This window comes from Spermophilus citellus (assembly GCF_964194105.1).
Source record: "Spermophilus citellus genome assembly, chromosome: 9".
NCBI lineage: Eukaryota > Metazoa > Chordata > Mammalia > Rodentia > Sciuridae > Spermophilus > Spermophilus citellus.
Window position 1 is genome coordinate 1,773,446 of NC_138191.1, and position 24,123 is coordinate 1,797,568.

At 37.9% G+C, this 24,123-nt stretch overlaps 1 long non-coding RNA gene across 6 annotated transcripts in view; it reads left to right on the forward strand.

Annotated features, from left to right (window-relative positions):
* The window catches only part of LOC308656236, a 51,005-nt gene that overhangs the window by 3,084 nt on the left and 23,798 nt on the right, over positions 1-24,123 (forward strand). For 5 of the 6 annotated variants that reach the window (XR_014023642.1, XR_014023643.1, XR_014023644.1 and 2 more), the window contains exons 2-5: positions 12,547-12,581; positions 14,007-14,144; positions 18,678-18,743; positions 23,918-23,987. This is a non-coding gene — a long non-coding RNA (uncharacterized lncRNA). Of the gene's footprint in view, positions 1-12,546; positions 12,582-14,006; positions 14,321-18,677; positions 18,744-23,917; positions 23,988-24,123 lie in introns of those variants that run through there. The other variant, XR_014023647.1, reaches the window with a different exon arrangement.

Consider the following 24,123-nt stretch of genomic DNA (forward strand, 5'->3'; position numbering starts at 1 on the left):
AAAAACAGCAGAAAAAATCCTACCAGTATACAGTGTACACCCTCAAATGCTGTCAGATTCAAAGTTCTTTTCCACCGTAATGGCCTGTCTTTGTTTACTCTTCTTAGCAATTCTAAGTTTGCTTCAAGGAGTTCCCTAACCTTTTACTTGACTTTAAGCAACAGCAAAAAAACACAACTTTGCATTTCACCAGAGGAACTAAAAAGAGAAATATATTAATACCAGGACTAATGGATAGAATAGGGAAAAATGTTCAGACAAAGTTATGTTGCTGCTGTCCAGAGAGAATTAAAAAATAGAAAAATTACGTGTATTTATATGCTTTTGTGGTGGGGGAAAAAAAAACAAAATAACTTCCTTTCCACCACCACCACTATAATTTAGACCAGTGGTTCTAAGGAGTTTTTAAAACTATGTACTATACATACCTAGAAACCTCAGATTAACTCAGAATTCTTGGGATTAAAGATCATGCAATGAAAAAAAATTTTATATATATATACACACACACATATATATATATATATATATATTTATATTTAAATCTAGGGTTCTTTTAAAGGTAAACACCTTCCTGCCCTTTGACCAGCAAGTTTACTTCTAGGTATTTACTTACCAGAAATGAAAATATATGTCCCTGGGGCTGGGGATGTGGCTCAAGCGGTAGCGCGCTGGCCTGGCATGCGTGCAGCCCGGGTTCGATCCTCAGCACCATATACAAACAAAGATGTTGTGTCTGTCGAAAACTAAAAAATAAATATTAAAAAAAAGAAAATATATGTCCCTGAAAACTTATACACGATTCATAATAGTTTCATTTATAATAGTCACAAACTGGAAATATCTCAGATGAACACAAACAGAAAAATGGAAACCTGTATTGATCATACCATGAAATACATTTTTAAAATATAACCAACTTTTAAACACAACAATATGGATGAATCTCAAAATCATTTGTTGAGGGCTAGGGGTGTAGCTCAGTTGTGAGCATTTGCCTAGCATGCATGAGGCCCTGGGTTTGATCCCAGCACTAAAAAAAAAATAAAAAATAAAAAAAAAAAAGCATTTGTTTTCAGGGAAAAAAAAATTATATGACATTCAAAAACAGGCAATCAGTCTGTTAGAAATCAGCCCTTTTTACCCATGGGAGGGGTGAAGAGTGAATGATTGAATAGAAGGGACATGAGGGAAATTTCTGGGTTGGTAGAAATGCTCTGTATATCTTGATAAGGGTACACATACATCAAATTGCATACTTAAGAATGGTGTGTGTCAAAACTCAACTCTAAATGGATCAAGGACCAAGGCATTCGACCAGAGACCCTGCACTTACTAGAAGAAAAAGTAGGCCCAGCTCTCCAACATATCAGCTTGGAAACCAAATTCCTCAGCAAAACTCCTAAAGCGCAAGAAGTAAAATCAAGAACTAATAAATGGGATGGTATCAAACGAAAAAGCTTCTTCACAGCAAAGGAAACAATCAAGAACATGTACAGAGATCCTACAGACAAGCAGAAACTTGTTACCACCAGTACCTCAGATAAGGCATTAATTTCTAGTATATACAAAGAACTCAATAAGTGGGCAAAGGAACTAAGCAAACACTTCACATAAGAATAAATATGAAAGGTCAAAAATATATGAAAAAAATGTTTAACATATCTAGCAATTAGAGAAATGCAAAATAAAACTACTTTAAGATTCCATCTCCAGTCAGAATAGCAATTATAAAGAATATAAATAACAGTAAATGTTGGTGAGGACGTGAGAGAAAGGGTACACTCAGACATTGCTGGCGGGAATGCAAATTGGTGCAACCACTCTGGGAAGCAGTATGGAAATTCCTCAGAAAACTTGAAATGGAACCACCATTTGACCCAACTATCCCAGTCCTAGGTTTATACCCAAAGGACATAAAATCAGCCTACTATAATAACATAGCCACATCAATGTTTATAGCAGCTCAACTCACAATAGCCAAGCTATAGAAACAAACTAGGTGCCCTTCAACTGATGAATGAATAAAGAAAATGTGGTATAGATACACAATGGACTATGATTCAGCCACAAAGAAGACTGAAATGGCATTTGCCGGTAAATGGATGGAACTGGAGAATATCATGCTAAGTGAAATAAACCATTTCCCAAAATACCAAAGGTCAAATGTTCTCTCTGATTTGTGGATGCTAACCCAAAACAAGGAGGTTGGGAGGGGAATAATAGAAATCCACTGTATTAGACAAAGGGAAATAAAAGGCAGGGACAGGGAGGGGATAGGAACGACAGTAGAATTAATCCGTGGTAAATTTCCTACCCTTGTATTTGTGTACAGACCAGAGTAACTTCACATCTTGTACAACCACAAGAGTGGGATCCTAAATAGAATAAAGTATACTCTATGTATGTTAATCTGCCAAAGAACATTCTACTGTCATATATAACTAAACAGATTTTTTTAAAGAGTATATGAATTTTACCTCAACTCCAAAAATGGAAAAAAATCCAGTATTCCTTAACCAGCCTATAAGTTCATATGAATTTGTGGATCATCCGATTGTTATTTGCTGATTATGAAGCTCCATGAGGTTAGTTCACAATTTCATGTACAGTAATTAGCATGGTATCTTGACTTATGTGGTCAATTGTTAAATAGCTGTAGAATGAGTGAATGAATGAATTAGTAGCTAGCTACCATTGTTTTGGTAGCTTATTATTTCATATTCAGACTCTTATAAAAGTGTAACTAGAGCCAGGCACGGTGGCCCTTGCCTACAATCCCAGAAGCTTGGGAGGCCGAGACAGGAGGATGGCAAGTTCAAAACTAGCCAAAACAATTCAGTGAAGTCCTAAGCAACTTTTGTGAGACTCTGTCTCAAAACAAAAAATCAAAAGGGCTGGGGATGTAGCTCAGTAGTAAAGTGCTCCTGGGCTCAATCCCCTGTACCAAAGGGGGAAAAAATTATAACTGGGCCTCTCTATTCTCAGGCCCTCTGTCTGCTTGCATATCACTGCTAGATCATGCTTCCTAAAATATTTTATTGATCTTTTATCTCTTTTCCAAAGCTATCACAGACATATTGATTGCTTAGCCAATGTCCATCCCCCTTCTTCCTCCTTGATTATAGAACTGTGATTATGTTCAAGTAGCCATCCTCTGTGAGGCTCTGAGCTTAGGGAAGATTGGTCCAATAGTGGAAGATTTGCCTAGGGCAAGGAAGGCTGAATGAGGGCTATGGGTGCGACACTGATGGAGGCCGAGCTTCTGTTCTCCTTGCCATTGCTCTGTTTAGGCAAGTGATAGAGTTCTGACCAGTGTGATATTCGAGGAGACCTGCTGGAGGTTTTGGGGAAAGATTTCTTTATTTTTACAAAGAGACAGAAAGAATATATTCTCTTCTGCTGATGAACATTCACTTGGAATTATTGTACTGGTCATAAAACAAGCCAATATGCTAAGGATGGCAAAGCAAAAGATTAAATGGTAAATGGTGGAATTAACCATCCTTGTAGTAGTCATACAATAATACATTTTTAAGCCTTTTTGAATTAATTTTTCTATTACTTATAGCCAAAAACATCTCAACTAATAAAATGTCATCAATAATTCTTCAGTAGCCATAGGGAAAGGTCAAGATTCCTTAGCCTGCTTGTAAGAGCCTGCACTTCCTGATTCAAGTCTGGTCCTAACTCCAGAATATAATAATTTATTAATTTCCATCTCTACATTTGTGATCTACTTCCTTTACCACAAGTGGTGTGCTGGTAACTATTAACAACCAGTTCTACAATAGGATGTGGGGAGGAGCTTAGATTTGTTGTATTTACCAATTTCCATGGTGCAAATATTCCTACCACTGGGCTGGGGTTGTGGCTCAGTGGTAGATCACCCGCCTAGCACATGCGAGGCCTTGGGTTTGATCCTCAGCACCACATAAAAATAAATAAATAAATAAAAGGTATTGTGTCCAACTACAACTAAAAATAAGTAAATATTTTTAAAAATATTCCTACCACTGAAAATTTCAAGAAATTGGAGATACAGAGAGATACGCTTGAGCTGCCTTCAGCACACCTCTGTGTTATACTATCCAACTTTCTCCCCTAATCTGCAAGTTTTCTCCCTAGATAGAGTCTTTAAAAAGTCTTCCTTTTTAAAGACTTCCTATAAATTCCTAAACTATAAATATCTTTACTCATCAGTTGGAATTTGGTAATTGCCTTAAATTATTAATTTTCATAGGTATTTGTTCATAAGTCAACTAATCAGTTAATGGGGGAAAAAACAGAGACATAATAAAAGTACTAAAAGAGAGACGAGTTCAGTGACACCAGATTACCTTCCTGTACTTCCTAAAGACTTCCTGGGATTAGGCATTAGGGGGACTCCTAAGAAGAAAATCCCTGCCTGCAGCCATTTAGGCACTCAAGATTGCTGGAGGTACTTTATTATAAATAGGATTTATCAGCTCCCAATTATTGCAAGTGCCAGTCCCTGGGAGAGGCATGTTAGAACATTAACTAAAGGTCTCTTGGCAAGATTGGGTGTGTTCCTATTCTGGTCCTGTCAAATCCCCTGAGGATGTCAAAAATGGGCTTTTAAGGTCATCAGAGGCCAACAGGTAGGAAAGAAGAGAAGCCGGTTCCTTAGGCTGATTGGAACGCCTGCTAGGTGGGTCAGCTTCATCTCCACCTCCCAGGTGTCACACCCAGGAGCTTGGAGGAAACAAATAATTAAGTCTGCCAACACAGTGGCTGAGGCAATGAGGAGAAGCCCAGGAATGAAATAAATGACTAAGTCCCTCAGCCCTTGACTAGGTCAGCATTGGGAGGCAAGGCAAACTGAAGCTACTAGAAACTGCAGAGTATTGGGAGGTGGTGGGCATAGAAGATGTGAGACTGCCTCAAGATCTGATTATTGCTTCAGGGCATTTGCTTAAGCCTTCTAGTTAACTACCCCACCCCCCTTTTATGTGACTAATGGCCCACATTGACCTCTATAGGATCTGCACACTAAGAATGTTTTCCTAAATTATAAATGTATGCTTCTTTTCCTGCTTCAGAGAGCTATATCTAACTGCCATCTACTAGACTCTCTCAGGGATGTACTTACTCCCTGACTACTGCTTTCCAGATTAACAGACTGAAGCAGTATAGCTGTTCTGTGTAGCTTGTGGCCTGTGGACCAGCCTGCAGCTCCAGCTCAGAGAGAAGCAAATGGAAGTCAGTGTCTTCAGCTGGAAAAGAAATACCTGAATTTGGAAAGTGTCACTATTTTTAACTAACCTTCCTCATAAAATCCTGAAGCCAGAAGAAATTAGTGGAATAAGAAGACTAAGAACTACGAACATATCCATGGATAGGTAAAGAACTCTAGGAGCACCCAGGGAAAGGGGTAAGAAGTAAGAGAACTTTTGAAAGAAAGTACTGAACACGGTAGGAGAGAGGAAGGAAAATGAGGGCCTGAATAACGAGAATTGGTAGCAGGAGGCCCCAAGTCAATCAGGGGGTGCTGGCTGTGCAACACTTTTTAAGTGGGTTAGCTGCCCCCAAATAGTGCCCCGCCTCTTCTTCCCTGAGCCCTAGGCCACACTCAAGTGGAAACTCCACTATTACCTGCCAGTAAATAATGCTGAATCAAGCACCAAAATGCTTGCCTCCTTATTTAGACTCCCTACATGAGCATCAAGGGATCAACAAAAATGGGAATTGGAACAATATGTGAATTCTGTAGATATTTTTAAGTAACCACTATTAGGGAGAACTTGAAACAAGCAATGCCATTTTGAAACATATCCTCCAGAGGGCTCGGATATACTCAGTTGGTAGAGTGCTTTCCTTGCATGCACAAGGCCCTGGGTTCAATCCCCAGCATAACAAAAAAAAAAAAAAAAAAAAAAAAAAAAACTCTTTCTTAGAACAAAAGTTACCTCAAGGTCACTGTAAAGCTGACCTAAATCTCAGACAGTACTCCCCTATCATACAAAGAATTCCCCCTCCTCATTTTCCCTATGTCTACCCCAGACTATAAGCAGAAGACAGGTCTCAGTCTCCACTGCCCCCCCTTGTTGAGCCACCTCTTCTCTATTTCTTTTACTAGCTTCTTTCCTTACACCCACCACGTATAAGACAAGCAAAGATGGAATCATTGGGGCTGGGCTTGTGGCCCGGTGGTAGAGCACTTGCCTGGCATGTGTGAGCACGGGTTTGACGGTTGGCACCACATATAAACAGATGAATAAAATAAAGGTCTGTCAACAACTTAAAAAAAAAGATGCAATCATTGCCAGTAAATAACTTTCATGAAAATATGTTGGAAGTCCAAATCCTTCTCAGCTTGACATGTCTTTCATCTTAGCCAGGAAAAAAAAAAAAGCTGGAAGGTGGTGTAGATTATATAGGGACAATGTGACCTGTGATTACAAAGATTATTCTTGAAAAAGCTAAAAGGACAACTACTCTTGCTGCCCATAGAGTATATTATCTTTGAATTCCCTCTTTCTGTGAGACATTCCATTTAATCTTTAGCTCCCTCCTCCTTCTTTCTCTATACAAATAGTATTTGTAGGCCTTTATGCCACAAACAGCTTCTGACACTCAGCAAGAGAACACAGGAGTCACTCCTAGTGAAGCTCAGCCAAGTGAGTTGATTTGTTCTGCCCACCCCTGCCGGAGGCCTGCGGGGGCACCGGTATCAGACATACACATACCTATGATAAGGAAACCCTATACACAGTTTATACCAGTGTTCCTACTTTAACTTTAGTTTAGTGTTGTTTGTTTTGATGTCTGAATCCATGTCAGTAGCTCTACATTTAATCGCAGCAGCAATTCCTTTCTCAATGCTCACTGCTACAGTTCTTACTCATTACCTCTGACCCTAAACCATTGTAAAAATTATGTCATAATTGATCTTGTTGGCTCTCATCTCTCTTCTGCCACCTACTCTTGATGCCTGGCAGAAAGCTGACTTGTTACATCATTCCCCTGCTCAAAAGCATTCAATTGTCCTTAAAGAAAAATGTATCTACTCCCCAAAATACAAATAGTAGTATATGGGCTGGGATTGTGGCTCAGTGGTAGAGCGCTCACCTAACACGAGGGAGGCCCTGGGTTCAATCCTCAGCACTACATAAAAAATAATTAATTGATTAAAGGTATAAAAATTGCATTTACAAAATAGTAGTATTATTATCATTGTTGGCATTACCAACAGGGACTATAAGAATTCAGAGAGCTCATGGATTGTTTTGGAATCATTGTATAACCGAGAAATAAAATGCTGTTATTCTAAATAAAAACCAATTGCTGCCCCTGACCCTTGAGGGAGATGATATAATCTATACAGCAAAGAAATTATTCTTCACGCTGACTTCTTGCCCTAACAGAACTGATGAAGGGAATAATGGCCACTGCAAATCTCTGTTCATTCTTCTAGTCTCAGGTGGAAACTGGAAGGGATGTTCCTTTATCTAGAAAGACACATTAAAGAATCTTTGGCCATACTAAAATAAAAGGAAACAAATTATAAAAGAGGAGCCCCATGGAAGATTACTGGAAAAATGAAGAGTCTACAAGAAGAGCAGAGGCCAAACTATATGGCAATGTAAGACCTCACCATTGCCCCGAAATCTTCAGCAGAGGCTCACATGTACACAAGCATTCTGTGTGGATGGTGTTTTTTTGGTGCAAAAGGAGCAATTGTTTCACATCTAAGTGCTATGTGGTACAAAACAGCAACAGCTCAGGATTGACAGAGCAATGATTCATCCATGGAACTGATCAGTAGACAGAGAAAGCATAAGGCACAGCCTCCAAATCCCTGGAGAGACTTGGAGGATCCTATCAAAAGGGGAAATGGCCTTAAGGTGATTACATTTGAATCTCAAAGCAAGCACCGAGTACCTTCACAAGAATGGGTTACCATTTCACAAGAGATTAAGTATTTTTCCTTTCACCCACTTTCCCCTGAGTACCACTGGGGCCTGTGTGGCTGCCCTTGCCCATCCTAGGAGAAAATCAGTACCTCCGTGGTGATGATGTTGACATTCTTCCATTTTCCTTTCATTTCAAGGGGTCTACTCAGAGGCCTGGTCCCTCGTGGGGTTTCTGTCCCTCCCAAGCTGTGGTCAGTAAGCAATTTTCTTCCTTCCCAATATAAATGTTTGCTCCTTGGAGTCATCTCCCCTCCATCCGAGGGGTGGAATCTGGGCAAACCCTTTGGAACAGCAGTATCTAAGGTCCTTTTCCTTAGTGAAAAAGAAAATCTGTCTCCTCCCCAGATTTATTGCTGCCCTTATTGCCATTTCTTCCCTGACAGGTCTCCTGTGGGTAAGCTTTGCTAATGAGGGAACCCAGATAATTAGTAGAGGGAATTGGAGTCAAAGAGAGAAACAGTGGAAGACACCATCCTACTGTCCTATTTAGTATCTGAACAGAACAATAGGCACTCTCCCTGTGGCCTGAGGGAAACAGTAGACCAGAAAAGAGGCAAAAGACAGGACAGAGAGGGGATTAGTACTAGAGGAGGAATAACCAAGGGAGATTCCCCAGGGAAAAATCAGCACTACCCTTGAGAACTATGCCATGTGCCTCCCTGCCCTAAGCCCTGAACTTGAAAAGGCCCCATTCTGACCTTCCTCTGGCCACATCCCTCCCTATTGAATAATGAATCTGTAGAAGCAGGACACAGGAACTTCTAGAGCTCAAGACTCCTTCCAAGACCACCTGTGGGTGCCCAGGAATTTGGAATTTCCAGCTCAATGGCCTGAGCCCCTTTCACAGTCTGTGCAGGCCTCTTCCCTCGGCCCCAGTTCTCAAAGGTGAACAGCGCCCCTGATGGGCTGACTCCAAACCACAGCTTCAGGAGTCCAGAAATTCCTAATTTGAACTTGGCATTCTAAGTTGTCTAGCAGGATAAGGATATATTTTATTTCACAAATTATTGGATAATTTTTAAATATTTAGACATATGATATATGGACCTATGTATCTTACCCCAGATCTCACTGTGTTAAGGGTAGGCCTATTTAAAATAAAAAGTGCTTAAGACCAGAGAACTATATATTTAAGGGGAAAATGTGCTTCTCTGCTACTTAGTAAAAACCCATTAACAGTTAGATATTTATTTAAAGCTACTGAGTTATCTTGAAAATTTCCTCTGAAATCCGGTAGACCCCTACCATATCAATATATAAAATCATAATTCTCCAAAGATGTTTGGTGTACCTAACTATTGGAACTTGTTGATTTCTTAGTTTCCAAACAATGGTGTGGTTCCTTCCTTAGGGGACTTATCTGGCTCTGATCTGATCTCTACTGGGGCAGCCCCTCCCAGTCTCTTCTCCTCAGCCTGGCCTCAGTCTCCCTCCCTACCCCCCCCCCATTTTCATTAGTAGAATTGTAATTAAAAAAAAGTCATATTCTTTTAAAAACACAACAAGATTTTCTGTTATTTGGGTTTGTTGTTTTTTAATAGCAAGTGGAGCCAGGTGCCATGGTGCATGCCTGAAATCCCTGTGACAGGACACTGAGGCAGGAGGATCTCAGGTTTGAGGCCAGCCTCAGCAATTTAGAGAGGCCCTAAGCAACTTAGCCAGGACTTGACTCAAAATGAAAAGGGCTGAGGATGTAGCTCAGTGGTAAAGCACCCCTGGGTTAATCCCCAGTGCCAAAGCATAAAAATAAAATAAAACAACAAATGACTTGGCTTATTTGTAGTCCTTTCTTTAAAACAAAAACAGACAAAAATCAGCTAACAACTGTTTTTTTTTTTAATGACTCATATTTTTCCCCCTTTGGGGTTATATAATTTTAGAAGGAAACGTATTCCATTTTGCTATATCAAATGGCCTATTGTTAAGGCTTTTGCTGTCTGTTTTTTTCCCTAGTGGGAGTGAGGAAGAAGGCAGGCCCAGGTGGGCAGGGTCCTAGAAATGGACTTTAATACCTCCCACAGCAGGTGGGAAGTGTAACAGTGGTCTACTTTATGCTTTGAATATAGCCCTTGCTGCTCTGCCACTGGGACTTATTTTTAAAATGGACATGTTTCTTTCTCCTCTTCTCTCCCTGCTTCTCTCTAATCTCTTTCTTCCCCATCCTAAACAGAGTTACCTCAAGAAATGACTGTCTCCAAATTAACAAGTGAATTACAACTCAGGCAGAACACACAGAATGTAGTAGCCTTTGAATCCCTCTTTAAAACCTCCCTGTTCCCTGGGATGGGCAGAATCACAGCCTCGGGGACAGGGCTGTGTGAGTCCCCTGTGCTTCTCCTTTGCTAACAAAGCAATAAAACTTCTTTTTGCTTTTTCTCGAAACCATGTCCTTGTTATTGGATGAGGACTGGGAACAAGGACCAGGCTTTCAGCAACGAGGGAATGAAGCCAGGGGGTGTGTATAAAACTATATTTGGAGAGGTGTGGCCTGGGTTAAACATTAATCTGGAGAAGCAAGATCTTGTCATCTCATCAAGTCTAAGGGTCAAATTCAGAGCCAAAAATAGGAGATGAAGTCAGAGATCAGGAACTCAGTAAATTCAAGTCCATTGGTAACAGCAGGTATGAGATGAGAGCCCCGTGCTAAGGAGTGAAGCAGGTGGAGTCCTGATGCTCCCTATTATGGGATGAGCAAACTCCAAATAAACCAGGGTCAGATTTAGTGAGAGAAGACACTGCAACATCGAGCACAGTAGAACCAGCTTCTAGTGCTCAGTGAACACTCTTCACATGATGAAATGGATTTCTTCACTCATCAGCAATTTTTATGGGGAATATATAAGATTTATTGAAATATGCATGTTGCTCACGAATTCAGCAGCTTTCCTGAAGAGAAACAGAAGGAACATTTAAAATTCACTAAAACTACAGACGCAGTGTTTGCTTTAGACTTTTTCTTGCTACCAAATACATTATCACATTCAGTCATTTAAAAACAAACATTTTCTTATTCTAAAACAAAGGAAAATTTAGTCTCTCTATCTGTCTCTTAATTGCACTTCTCCAGTCTGAGTTTAGAACTCATTATGGAAGTAATGAGTCAGGGTCATTTCCGCAGTCTTCACCTTTGACAAATACTGTGACATTTGCCTCCAGGGTTGAGGAAGTTGATCTGCTGGGGAAACATGGAAAAGAGCCATGTGCACAGGTACTCATATGCGCACAGTACAACTCACTTCATGGGCTTCTCTGTGTGACACCCAGCCCCAGCCACAGTGCGTCACCTGGGAGCTCACTGGAAATGCAGACAATAGACTTGTGGGCACAGACGCAAGTCACATAATGACATCTTATCACCATGTCTCTAAAATAGTCTTCTGAAAACCACTAACTACAGATGGGAGTCTACCCTCTGGGCAAATTGGTTGTGAGTCATTCTCCGTTTACCTGCAGTTTCATTCAGCTCTTTAGTATCCCATCAGGTTCATCTTATGTACGAACACTCACACACACACACTTACACACACACACACATTTGGGGAGCATACCAGGGATTGAACCCCAGGGGAACTTAACACTGAGCCACATCCCAGTCCTTTTTTTATATATTTTATTTTGAGACAGGGTCTTGCTAAGTTACTAAGGGCCTCACTAATTTGCTAAGGTTGACTTTGAACTTGTGGTTCTCCTCTCTTAGCCTTTCAAGCCACAGGGATTACAGGCGTATACCACCGTGCTCAGCCAATGATTATATATATATATATATATATATATATATATATATATATATATATATATATATATATTTTTTTTTTTTTAAGAACCTAAGAGAAAAAAAGAAAGATCTCAAAGTGCCCTGTTACCAAGGAATACCTGGGGTTTTGTTTTTTGTTTTCTTGAGGGGTTTGTTTTGTCTATTTTGGAGGGAGTCCCACTAAATTGCCCAGGCTAGCATCAATCTCCTGCACTCAAGTGATCTTCAAAAGCTCAGGGAGTCTCTTTATTCAGCAGCAGCAATAGGAGCAAACAACATTAGCATCCACAATATATTATTATTTGCCCCAATTGAGTAAAAACTTTGTCACAATTAAGTGACAGCTGGAAGTGGAGATGTGGGTACTAGAAAAGACAAGAAATTCCTCTTATCTAGTGTATGTTCTGAAAGCTGAATCAGGAAGAACTAACTTCAAAGGCACTGAGGCAAAAATATGGAATTTTAGTCCCTAGAACACTCAGAACCACTATTATCAAAAATGTGAAAGATAACAAGCCCTGGTGAGGATGTGGAGAAAAAGTAAGCCTGGTTCTCTATAGGGAATGTAAATTAAAACAGTCACTTTGGAAAATAATATGCAAGTTTCTCAAAACACCAATAGTAGAATTAGCATATGATCATCAATCTCACAACTGGATATATATCCAAAAGAAAGGAAATCAGTATATCAAAGAGATACCAGAGCTCCCATGTTTATTTTAGCACTATTCTATGAATAGCCAAGATATGGAAGCAAATTAAGTGTCCCTCAATGAATGAGTGGCTTGTTTTAAAATATGGTGTATATACACGATGAAATTCTATACAGGTTTTCTTTCTTTCTTTCTCTCACAGTGCTGTGTTGGAACAGAGGGCTTCACACATGCTAGGTGAGTGCTCCACCATTGAACTACACCCCTAGCCCTATACAGTCTTTTAAACAAAGATATTCTATCATGTGTAACAACATCAATGAACCTGGAGGACATTACACTAAGTGAAATAAGTCAGGCACCGGAAAATAAGCACTGTATGCTCTCCCTCATATGCAAAATCTAAAAAAGTCCAATTCATAAAACAGAAAGTATAATAGTAGGAAGCTTTGGTAAAACAAAGTTTCAGTTAGACAAGAGGAGTAAGTTTAGAGAACTCATGTATAGTATGTTGACCATAGTTAATAATAACATAGTACATATTTCAAAATTGCTAAAAGAATAAATATTAAACATTCTCACCACAAAAAAAGAATGAGCCAAAGGATATGATCATCAGCTTAATTTAATCTTTTTACAATGTAAACATACATTAAAAAGCACAGTATAACCCATAGGTATATATAATTATTTGTGAATTTTAAAAAATTTAGAGATATAGTAACCTGACAGAGTGACATCAATACTTCCTTCTTCCTCCTACACATGTGAGTGAGTGATGATAATTTTACTACTTTATCTGAGAGCAATCATATTTCCTTCGTCATTTTGACATATCAGTTAGTGGTCAGTGCTGGGAACATAAGAAACGATGATTTCTAGTTTTTTTCCACTTCTTGGCATATTAACAAAAACATTTTATAAGCACTTACCTCCATAAGTCAATGGAATAAGTATTTCATTCCACAAGTTCTAGTCTCTGTTTAGCTTTTCTAAGAGCTTATGATCTAGTTTAGATTATAAACTGTAAGACTATTCAAGTAGAAACAATTATGTTTTTGTTGTTAAGAATTAGATGAGTGCAAAAAGTGCCCAGGTAACCATTTTTCTGGCCGGAGTGTGTCCCTGGTTACTGCCTCTGTATTCCGGGGAATAAAGGATCTCAAAAGCTTATGAGGGGACACTATCTTAAAAAGGAAAAGAACAATAAAGAGGATAAAGGATTTGAGCACAAGGTGATAAGGCCTAGCAACAGATGGCTTGATGTAGAAAGCTAAAAGGGGAAAAAGACACCCATCTTTATATTACCTTGAGTGTTCTTCTCAGAAATTAAAGAAATCATTCTTGATCTTTTAGGAGTTTATTCTGAGATATATAATAAGAATCATAAAGACATAGAGATAGTTGAAAATGGATGCCTCAATATATAGAAAAATATCAGCTACCATTTTAGAGTATGCTGTGGGCCAGCAAATGTAAAACTAAAGGACTGGTGATGGTTTTCTTATTTAATCTTCCCAATGGCTCTTTTTTTAATCTAATGATCAATGAAGTTTTATTTATTTATTTATTTATTTTAAAGGATTTCCCCATCTTTTTTTTTAAGAGGGGGGGGGAGGGAGGAGAGAGAGAGTTTTTAATTTATTGTTTTGTTCTCGGCAGACACAACATCTTTGTATGTGGTGCTGAGGATCGAACCCAGGCCGCACACATGCCAGGCGAGCGCGCTACCGCTTGAGCCACATCCCCAGCCCCTCAATGAAGTTTTATAAAACACCACAATTTTGTCTTCACTCAGTGGTAAAGCATCCCTAAGTTCAATCCCCAGTACCAAAAGAAAAAAAAACCCCACAAAACAACAACAACAAAAGAATTCTATTTATATTTGAATTGTGTTTGAAGTGAGATCATTCTCAATACTTGGAAGACTTATGTCCAACAAATAACTATTATAAATAAATGAAATTATGACTCCATTGTTTAAGGATGTTTTAGATTTGTACTTCCAATAGATCAGGAATGAATTTACTAAAGAGTTCAGGAGACAGTGGCACATGACTATAATCCCAGGGATTAAGGAGGCTGAGGCAGGAGGATTACAAGTTTGAGGTTAACCTACACTTAGCAAGACCCTCAGCAACTTAGTGAGACCCTGTCTCAAAATAAAAACAAAAAGGTCTGGGAGGATAGCCCAGTGGTAGAGCTCCCTGGGTTCAATTCCCAGTATCAAAAAGAAAAAAGGAAAAAAAAAGGTCCAGAAATTTTAGTAATTTAACCCAATACGAGTTCTAAGAACACATTCACAACTGCTTCCAGTAGAGGTTGTTCATTCTTTAAATCTCCATAGTCCCCAGGACAAGCAATTTGGGGGTAGCATTCTCCTGACTTCTCGTTTTTCATATGAAGAAACCAAAGATCAGAAATTTATGTAACTCACCCTAAATCATATAGCAGGGTAGTTGCCATGGATTCTCCAAAGCCTGTTTATTACACAATATTGTCATCTCTGAAATCTAAAAGTCCGTATTCCACAAACTGTAATGACCTATCCCTCCAGATGCTCCTTACGCTCTCACGCGTGTGTTCTAGCATCTGAGCCATCTCAAGTTCAGATGTCTCCCAGCAGCACTTTCCTCCAGGGAAACCTGAGTCCCACAGTCAAACTGTGGGTTACTGGTTCCCTCTTGTCCTTACAGACATAACCCTGAGCTCCTCCTAATCCTGCTCAGGCACGCTGGTTCGCTGGTTCGTCTCCCACTACATTCTAAACACAGCTGGAGAAAATCACTCCTGTGGACTGATAACAGAAGACCATTTTAAATGTTAAAAACCACTCTCTAAAGCCTTTGGTCACTATTGCAAACTTTCACCATCATCTCTTTATAACATCACCTTTCTTAAAAGATGACCTCGCTTCCCACTTCACAGACAAAAGTGAGCCCTTCTCGTACATTTGAAGGGATTTCTTTAACCTCAGGTCCTATGTATATGAACCTATATAGAGCTGAATCCACCCAAGACTTACACAAGTTTCTAGATAAATCTTTTCTTCCTAGCTTAGAGGAACTATCCCTGTGTTCAAAGTTAATTATCCCCATATAGTGCGAAGTCCCATCTCCTCCTTTTTCCTCAGGAAACTTTTACCATTAATGTCCCATTTATCTGCTATATTTTCAATTACTTTCTCCCATTTTACCTTCATTTTAAAATACACAAAACAAAAACTGGACTCATCTCTCTTCCTGCTTTCTGACTGTCATTAACTCAGCAACTTTCCTCCATCACACCATCCACCATGATTTTCTTCCTCACCTGTCACCCAGAGCTATGGAGTTGGCCAACCAGGGATTAACGCTCTGAAGCCATGAGCTCAAAATAAACTTTTGCTACTCTTGAAAAGAAAAGAAAAAGAAAACCAGAAGTTTACGCCAAATCTCTTGTTTTTACTTCCTCAAATTCCATTTGCTTTTCAAAACACTTGAATTGGACTTCCATTTCCATCAGTTCACTGAAACTGTTCTAGCAAATGTCTGCAACTACTGTAATTACTACTTTTAACGAATACTATTGTTTATACATTCTATTTTTCATTGAATACAGTTTTAAAATTTTTGTTCATGCAGTTATTGCATATTTTCTTAGTTATTAAATTATATAGATGCAGATTATTAGATTTGATTTTTATGTTATACTTGTGTTTCTGATGTGAAAGGAAATTTTTTTCTATTTCATTTTCAAAGTGGTTATTCCTGGTTTAGAAAAACACATCACTTTTGTAATGTTAGCCTGCTCTGATTGGCTCCAATAATTTGCCCATTTGTTTTCTTTTCTATGTAGATCATTATGTCATCTTCAAGAAAAGACAATTTTCTTCTCCAGTATTTACACCTCTTATTGTTCTATATCATCCCATTGGTTTAACTTTCAGTAAATAATGAACAGTAGTCATGAATTCCCTTGTCTGCAAATTCTTCTAAAGTTGCACCATTGGGCTACGGTTGTAGGTCATAGGTAGAGTGCTTGCCTTGCACTCGTGAGGCCCTGGGTTCAATCCTCAGCACCACATAAAAATAAATAAATAAAAATAAAGATATTGTGTTCATCTCAACTAAAAAAATTTAAAGTTTTAAATTAAAAAAAAATTGCACCATTAACTATACATATACTTAATTATTATGTAAAGTATATAAGTATATATATATAATGTCTTCATATATATCTTCTTATATATAATGTCTTCATGTATATTAATAATCTTTTTTTATATACTGGGGATCGAATCCAGGGGTGCTTTACCACTGGGCTACATTCCTAGCCTTTTTTTATATATTATTTTGAGACAGGGTCCTGGCTCAGGCTTCCAAGTGGCTGGCATTACAAGCATGTGCCACTGCTCCCAGTTACATTAAGAATCTTTTATCAAGTTAAAAAATTTCCTCCCTATTCCTTTTCTGCCACGAGTTTTTATTATTTACTCAGGAATGGATGTTGAATTTTATCAAATCCTTTTTATATATCTGTTGAAATTATATTTCTTTTCCCCTTCTGGAGTATCTAGTAAATTTTAGTCATTATTTAATATTAAGCCATTCCTATAAACCTGGAATGAAACCTTGTCATGATGCATTTCTTTTAATGCACTGCTGACTTTATATGCCAATATTTAAGACATTGCACTTGTATTCATAAGTAAGACTGGCCTATAATACTTTTCTGGTGCTAATATGTGCAGTGTGGCTATTCTGGCTGGCTTTGCCAGTGTATACACTAAGCTGGAGTTCCCTTTTCTTTTCTGTGTCTTTACAATAGTTTAAGTAATAATTATTACTTTTGTCTCCAGTGTTGAAATGTAAACTCCCTGAAGGCAGGAACTGTTTGTCTCATCATCTGCTAATCTCCCAACAACTAGAACACAGCCTAACAGTAGGGAGTCAAAAAGTAATGGATAAATAGATCTCTCCCTATTTATACAAAGGCAGATAGTATCTTTTTATTGGTAGTTGTTTTGTTTTACAATATTCCTTATAATATCAGGAATTGTGTTATAAGGAATATTATTTTGTATTATAGGAAATATTATAAAATTCCTTATTTCCTTTACTATTAGTTTCTTATATGATTTTTTTAACAATATGCTTAATTGTGCCTAGCAAGGAGGAATCTCAAGAATACTTGTGAAGCCTGTTGGGGTGGCACATGCCTGTAATCCCAGCAACTCAGGAGGCTGAGGCAGGAGGATTACGAGTTCAAAGCCAGCCTAGAGAAGCACTTAGCAACTAAACAAGATCCTGTCTCAAAATAAAATATAAAAAAGGACTCGGCATGTGGCCCAGTGGTTAAGCCCCCCTGGTACAAAAAAAAATGTGAAATAAATTAAAGAAAATTTTAAGTAACTTGAAAGAGCACTGTGCCACCATATTTTAGAAGGGGCACAGGGCCAGGCCTAAACAAAGCTTTTCTCCAGTGACAGCCACCTGCCCTGCACCCCTCATTGCGTTCCTCATTAACCTACTCTTGCTGTTTCTGGCTCAATGCTCTCAGCTGTCCCACAGTGCCTGTTAGGCCTGTTCCTCTCCCTTCTACCTCCATAAAATTTACCTGTCCTATTTTTTATTTCCTCAGGGCTTAAGGCTTCACACAGCAAATCAGACAAACTAATTTTCATTCAAAGAAAACAGTAATTGGAGAAGCAGGAAATGCCTAGCCAATAAATGTGCATTTTAATAAAACGTTGGGCTTTTTTTCTGATTTTGAAATTCATGCTTATTACAGGAAAAAAATCACAAAGAAAATAAAAAGCACACAAGACATCTCAGATAAATCATAAAATTTTGGTTTTAATATAGCATAGCAGTTAAGATCCCAGACTCTATTGCCTAAGCTTGAATTCCCAACTCTCTCACTGTGTGACCTTGGGTAAGTTACTTAACCTTTCCCTGTTTCAGCCTTACCATCTGTAAAATAAGGGTTAGTGTTAGTATCTATGATTACCAAGAAGATAAAATTAGTTAACATATGTGCTTAAAACAATCTGAGGGGCTGGGGTTGTAGCTCAGTGGTGAGCGTTTGCCTAGCACATGTCAATTCTTAGCACCACATATAAATAAACAAACAAACAAACAAATAAAGGTCCATTGAAAAATTTTAAAAATTAAAAAATAAAACAATCTGTGAACCTTAGTAAGGTAAATGTTAAGTGTTTGCTATTATTATTTTGGCAAATATCTTCACAGATAGGCAAGGCAAATCAACTGACAGGCACATAACCACACATACTTCTAAAAAGCATTGGAATCATTCTTTACCTAATTCTTTTTCTTTCTTTTTTTGCAGTGCCGGAGATCCAACTCAGTGCAAGTGTTCTACCACTGAACTAAATCAACTAAATCTCTAGTCCCTGTCAGTACTTTTCTTTTCTTTCTTTTTCTTTTTTTGTACTGGAGATTGAATCCAGGAGCACTCAACCACTGAGCGTTGTTTATATTATATTTAGAGACAGGGTCTCACTGAGTTGCTTAGTGCCTTGCATTTGTTGAGGCTGGCTTTGAATTCACGGTCCTCCTGCCTCAGCCTCCCAAACTGCTGGGATTACAGGCGCGCGCCACCACACCCAGCAATACCTTTCTTTCTTTCTTATTTATTTATTTATTTATTTATTTGTGTTTCTTTTTATTTATACATGACAGTAGAGACTATTTTACATATTCATACAAGCACAGAATATATTTTATTCTAATTAGGATCCCAGTCTTATAGATGTACATGATGGTGAGATTCACTATGGTGTATTCATATATGTACATAAGTTTTTTTTACTTTTGTCACTTAAAATTACACGATATATATCTTCCCACATTTTAATATTTTTCAACCGTTGATGTTTCAAATGGTAAATTTGTAGGCAGAATTTAGATTCTGCCTTTTCTTGGCCAGAACCGTGTTTTATAATTTGAATTTTAATGCTTTTGGGTGGAGCTTAAACTCTAAGTTACAACAATTCTTACCACTTCCTATTGTCTAAACAGCAAATAAATCTAAAGGCTTTGAGGTATTTTACTTCAAACAGGATTTTTAGTAGTTGTATATTATTTCATCCTATGACTAGACAATTCTTAACTAATTTCTATTATTAGACATTTAACTTGTCTATAATGCTAGGAAGAACATCCATTTTAAAAAACCCTCTTTAGATATCTTTATATTTTTTCTACAGCTGTTTTCCTTAGAGAACTTTCCGAAAAGTAGAAATGCTGGGTCAAAGTTTGAATATTATTTATTTCCTTATTTATTTGTACTGGGGATTGAACCCAGGGGTGCTTAACCATTGAGCCACATCCCAATTCTTTTTTATATTTTTATTTGGAGACAGAGTCTCACTAAGTTGGTTAGGGCCAAGATCTTTAAAACATATTGCTTAGTTGCCTTATAAAAAAACTGTATTGCTTTATACTTCCTGTAGCCATTGCCTTGAGCAATTACTGATACTGGTATTATCAGTTTTTTAACTTTTGCCAAGAAGAGGTCTATTTCTACAATAATGTACATCTCTTAAATATGTCCTATTGAGGACAAAATATTTCCCCACCCTTAGCCTCTCAAACTCATTCTTTTCTCTGCTGCCCAGACAACTAAGTAGAAGATAAGAATCTTAGCTATATCCTTAAATGACCTCCAAGATTACTCAAGTGTCTCTATACTGCAAAGAATTTGCCAGTGGTAAATAACAGGAGTAAGATATGGAATATCTTTAGTCTCTGGTAGCCTCTATCATTAAGGTATAAGATTACATTAATGTAATTGCTACTGTTGGTGTTAATAAAAGCAGCAGTTACCATCTATGCTGACTTTCCTACGTTTATTAACCCTCGGAATGAACCTTTAGATTAGTATTATAAGTATTATAATAGACAAAACTGAGGATCACATGAGTTAAAGAAGCTTGTGTAAAAGTATATGACAAAAAGCAGTAAAGCTAGAATTCAAGCTCAGGCTAATTTAATTCCAAAACCACAATACTAAATGGCTCTATGCATATTATTATTACTAATAGGCCTCTTTCATTTAGCGCTTTTACTTCCTCAAAAGGCTTTCATACACCTAGTTTGGCTCTGATAATAAGTCTGCAGGGTATAATTGAGAGGTATTAGAACTAATTTATAGATTATGTCAGTAAGCCAAAGTTTGTTGCAGTATACAGTAATAACAAATACAAAACCTCTAGTGTCTGTTGTTTTCCATTAAGGTCATAATCAGTACCATATTTACAGTTAGAACATAAAAATTACTCCCATAAGCACTTTGAGTTAGATAGAGAGGACAGCCCTATAGATTTTCCACTCGGACTTCTTTTAGCTGCATCAGGAATGCCAAATACAGAATTATGACAGGAGTTCTGGCCTACTCCAACCCATCCTCATTCAGCAAGTTTGTTCTTTTTCTGTTTCTGCTCCCAGCTGACAGAGCTACTTTTAAAAAAAGAAATCATTTCTGCAAACACATTTGAAGCAGCTCATCCCTCTGGCTTTTAACAGAATAGGACTCTGACAGAATAATCTAGAAATTGTTTTCCAATGCTCAAATAAAAGTGCTTGAGTTTTTACTATTGGGGGAGGGTGTTATGCCGTCAGATTAAACAAAAAAAATATAAATATCTGTGTAGGTTTTGGCTTGGCCAAAATAGCAGATTTTGGACATTGCAGCTTTTGGACTTCTGGGCATTTAAAAATGCCCATATGCTTTAAAGTACTATAAGCTTCATTGCATAATTAATTTTAGAAGCTTTTTCCATGAAGATCAACACCTGTTTCTTTATTCTTAATTTTTTTCCTAATGAGTGATAAATTGGAAATAGAATATTCCAATTCAGGGCAAGGCTTGGGAAAGTTGAGCCCAGGGAATGAGTGGGCGTAGCAGCAGGAAAGAAAAATAGCCTGGGGACTAACACCTGGGTGTAAGGAACAGAGGGGGAACACCGAGTGCAGGTGTGGGTTGTATGGGTACCCTCACAAAATATGATGACATTTAGAACACCTAATATCCTCTCACACCGAACTGTCAGCTTCCTGGGTTCTAGAAAAAATACAAGTAGTATGCCAATCTCTCTCCTGATTATGGGAGTTACCAAATGTTATGTTTCTACTGCTTCCTTTAAATGTACATCTCTTAGATGAGCATGGTGGTGCACACCTGTAATTCCAGAGACTCAGAAGGCAGGAATATTGCAAGTTCAAGGACAACCTCAGCAACTTATGGAGACCCTGTCTCAAAACATAAATAAAAGGGCTGGGGATGTGGCCCAGTGATAAAGTGCCTCTGGCTTCAATCTCTGGTACCTAAATAAATTTATATCTCTTTTATGGTTGCAATAAAAATACATGCTCAATTAATGTTATCACTGTGTGCCAATGACAGTGCTAGGAAAGGATTTCTCATTTTTACAGTGCACCTGCAGAATAGTCAATTATATCTTCCATTGGACAGTTAGGAACACTGGACCCAGTGAGTCAAGTCACGTAGCTTGTGAGGGAATAAAGCTAAGACCGGGATTCTGGTTGCTTCAGGTTCAAAGTCAGTCTTTTCATGACCTCATTCTATTTCCTGACGATATATCTTTGTCTGCTAATTGCTCATATATTGTTTTGTTATGAAACTTGACCATGTTACTACATGGTCTTCATCATTGATTTTGTGATTGTTCAACATTCCAAATGAGATAGGCAGGCTCGTAGGAAGAAAGAGACCCTTAATAGAGGGAGGCCCAGAATTATGAGTGACCAGCCATGCTTGTCTTTAATTAGATGAACAAAACCTCCAGCATATGCTTGTACCAGATCAATCAGAACAAAAACATAATCAATTTAATTGTCACCAGATTCAAAGACCTACACAATGTGCCCACAAGTGATTTATGGCTAGATCAGTTAACCAAGAAGAAATACTCTGAACCCCAAATAATTGAAATGAGATTTGATTTTCAATAAAGCTTGCCTGGGAACTTGCACATTTCTTCCCAGGAAAATCATCTTCTCTGAGAGGTGAAGGTTATCTGCACCCCCTGCCTTGGGAGTGTATATGTCTTTGTCGTCTTTTAACCAGTCTTTATTGTGCCTTGCTTTCAATGCATCCTAAAATTCTTTTCAGCAGCATAAATCAAGAGCTCTACCAGCTGATTTGAGTCTCACTACCCCCTTGGAAGGACCTCCTCAAACCTCTATCTGGTGACACAAAAAGTGAAGCCATGGGGCTGGGGATGTGGCTCAGCGGTAGAGTGCTCACCTAGCATATGCAGGGCTCTGGGGTTGAGCCTCAGCACCACATTAAAAAAAAGTAAATAAAATGAAGGTATTGTGTCCAACAACAACTAAAACAAAATTATTTTTTTTTAAAAAGTGAAGCCATGATTATATAATCAATTATTTTCCCATTTCTGATACTTTTAGGATGATAAATAAAGCTACAATGCATTTGGGAGTGGGGGTACTGGGGATTGAACCCAGGGGCATTTAACCACTGGGACACATCCCAAGCCCTTTTTTGTACAGGGTCTCACTAAATTGTATAGGACCTCACTAAATTGCTGAGGCTGGCTTTGAACTCGCAATCCTCCTACCTCAGCCTCCTGAGCTGCTGGGATTACAGGCATGAGCCACTGCACCTGCTATAGTGAATGTTTTAAAAACTGTTTTAATAGAATGGTCCTCAAAGTTGAATCCAGGGGAAAAAAAAACAGTATGAATGAAATTCAGATCTATTTTCAGACTAGGCTCAGTGGCTCATGATTCGGGCGGCTAAGGCAAGAGGATCTCAAGTTTGAGGACAGACTCAGCAATTTAGTGAGTCCCTAAGCAACTTAGTGAGACTGTATGTCAAAATGAAAAGAAAAAGGGCAGGGGATGATGTAGCTCAATGGTAAAGTGCCACTGGGTTCAATGCTTAATACCAAAAGAAAAAAAAAAGAAAAAGAAAAAAGCTTTCAGGTGATTTTCCATATTGATTAAAATCATTGATTCATCTTACTTAGTGAAAAAAAGAATACTTATCCCAACTTATCAATATCAGCAACACATAAAAAATTAAATAATTGGAGGTTATGCATGACTTTAGTTCAGTTTTAGAAATGAATTATTCATCTGATAAGATTTATATGCAAGTAACATAAACTGTTACCTTGAATAACAAAGTTATTATTATTAATTACTGATTATTAATTTACAAGTTAGATATGTTTTTTACCTATGGCTATTTTCAAGCATATATGAAAAATAAGAGCTAGCAAAAGTAACTTTTGGTAATAAAGACATATATCTCTAAGAACAAAGAGGATGGGAGAATAGATTGAACAACAACAAAATTTTTGAAGTTGGATAGTATCTAATTTAGCAGATGATGCATTATCATACAGATGCCACCTTATCATAAATTTTAATTCTTTAAATTAAAAATGCATGAAAAAACAAAAATATATGAATATTTGCTAATCTTAAAAATTAAACACTCTGAGTATACTGTAGAATATATAGTGTTTTTTTTTTTTTTTAAGAGAGAGAGAGAATTTTTTAATATTTATTTTTTAGTTTTCGGCGGACACAACATCTTTATTTGTATGTGGTGCTGAGGATCGAACCCAGGCCGCACACATGCCAGGTGAGCGCGCTACCGCTTGAGCCACATCCCCAGCCCGAATATATAGTTTTGAACATTATTTTTCTCTTACTATGACTGAAGTTCAATTTGCTTTTTTTGGCAGGGTGCAGGGGACTAAATCCAGGGCCTTACACAT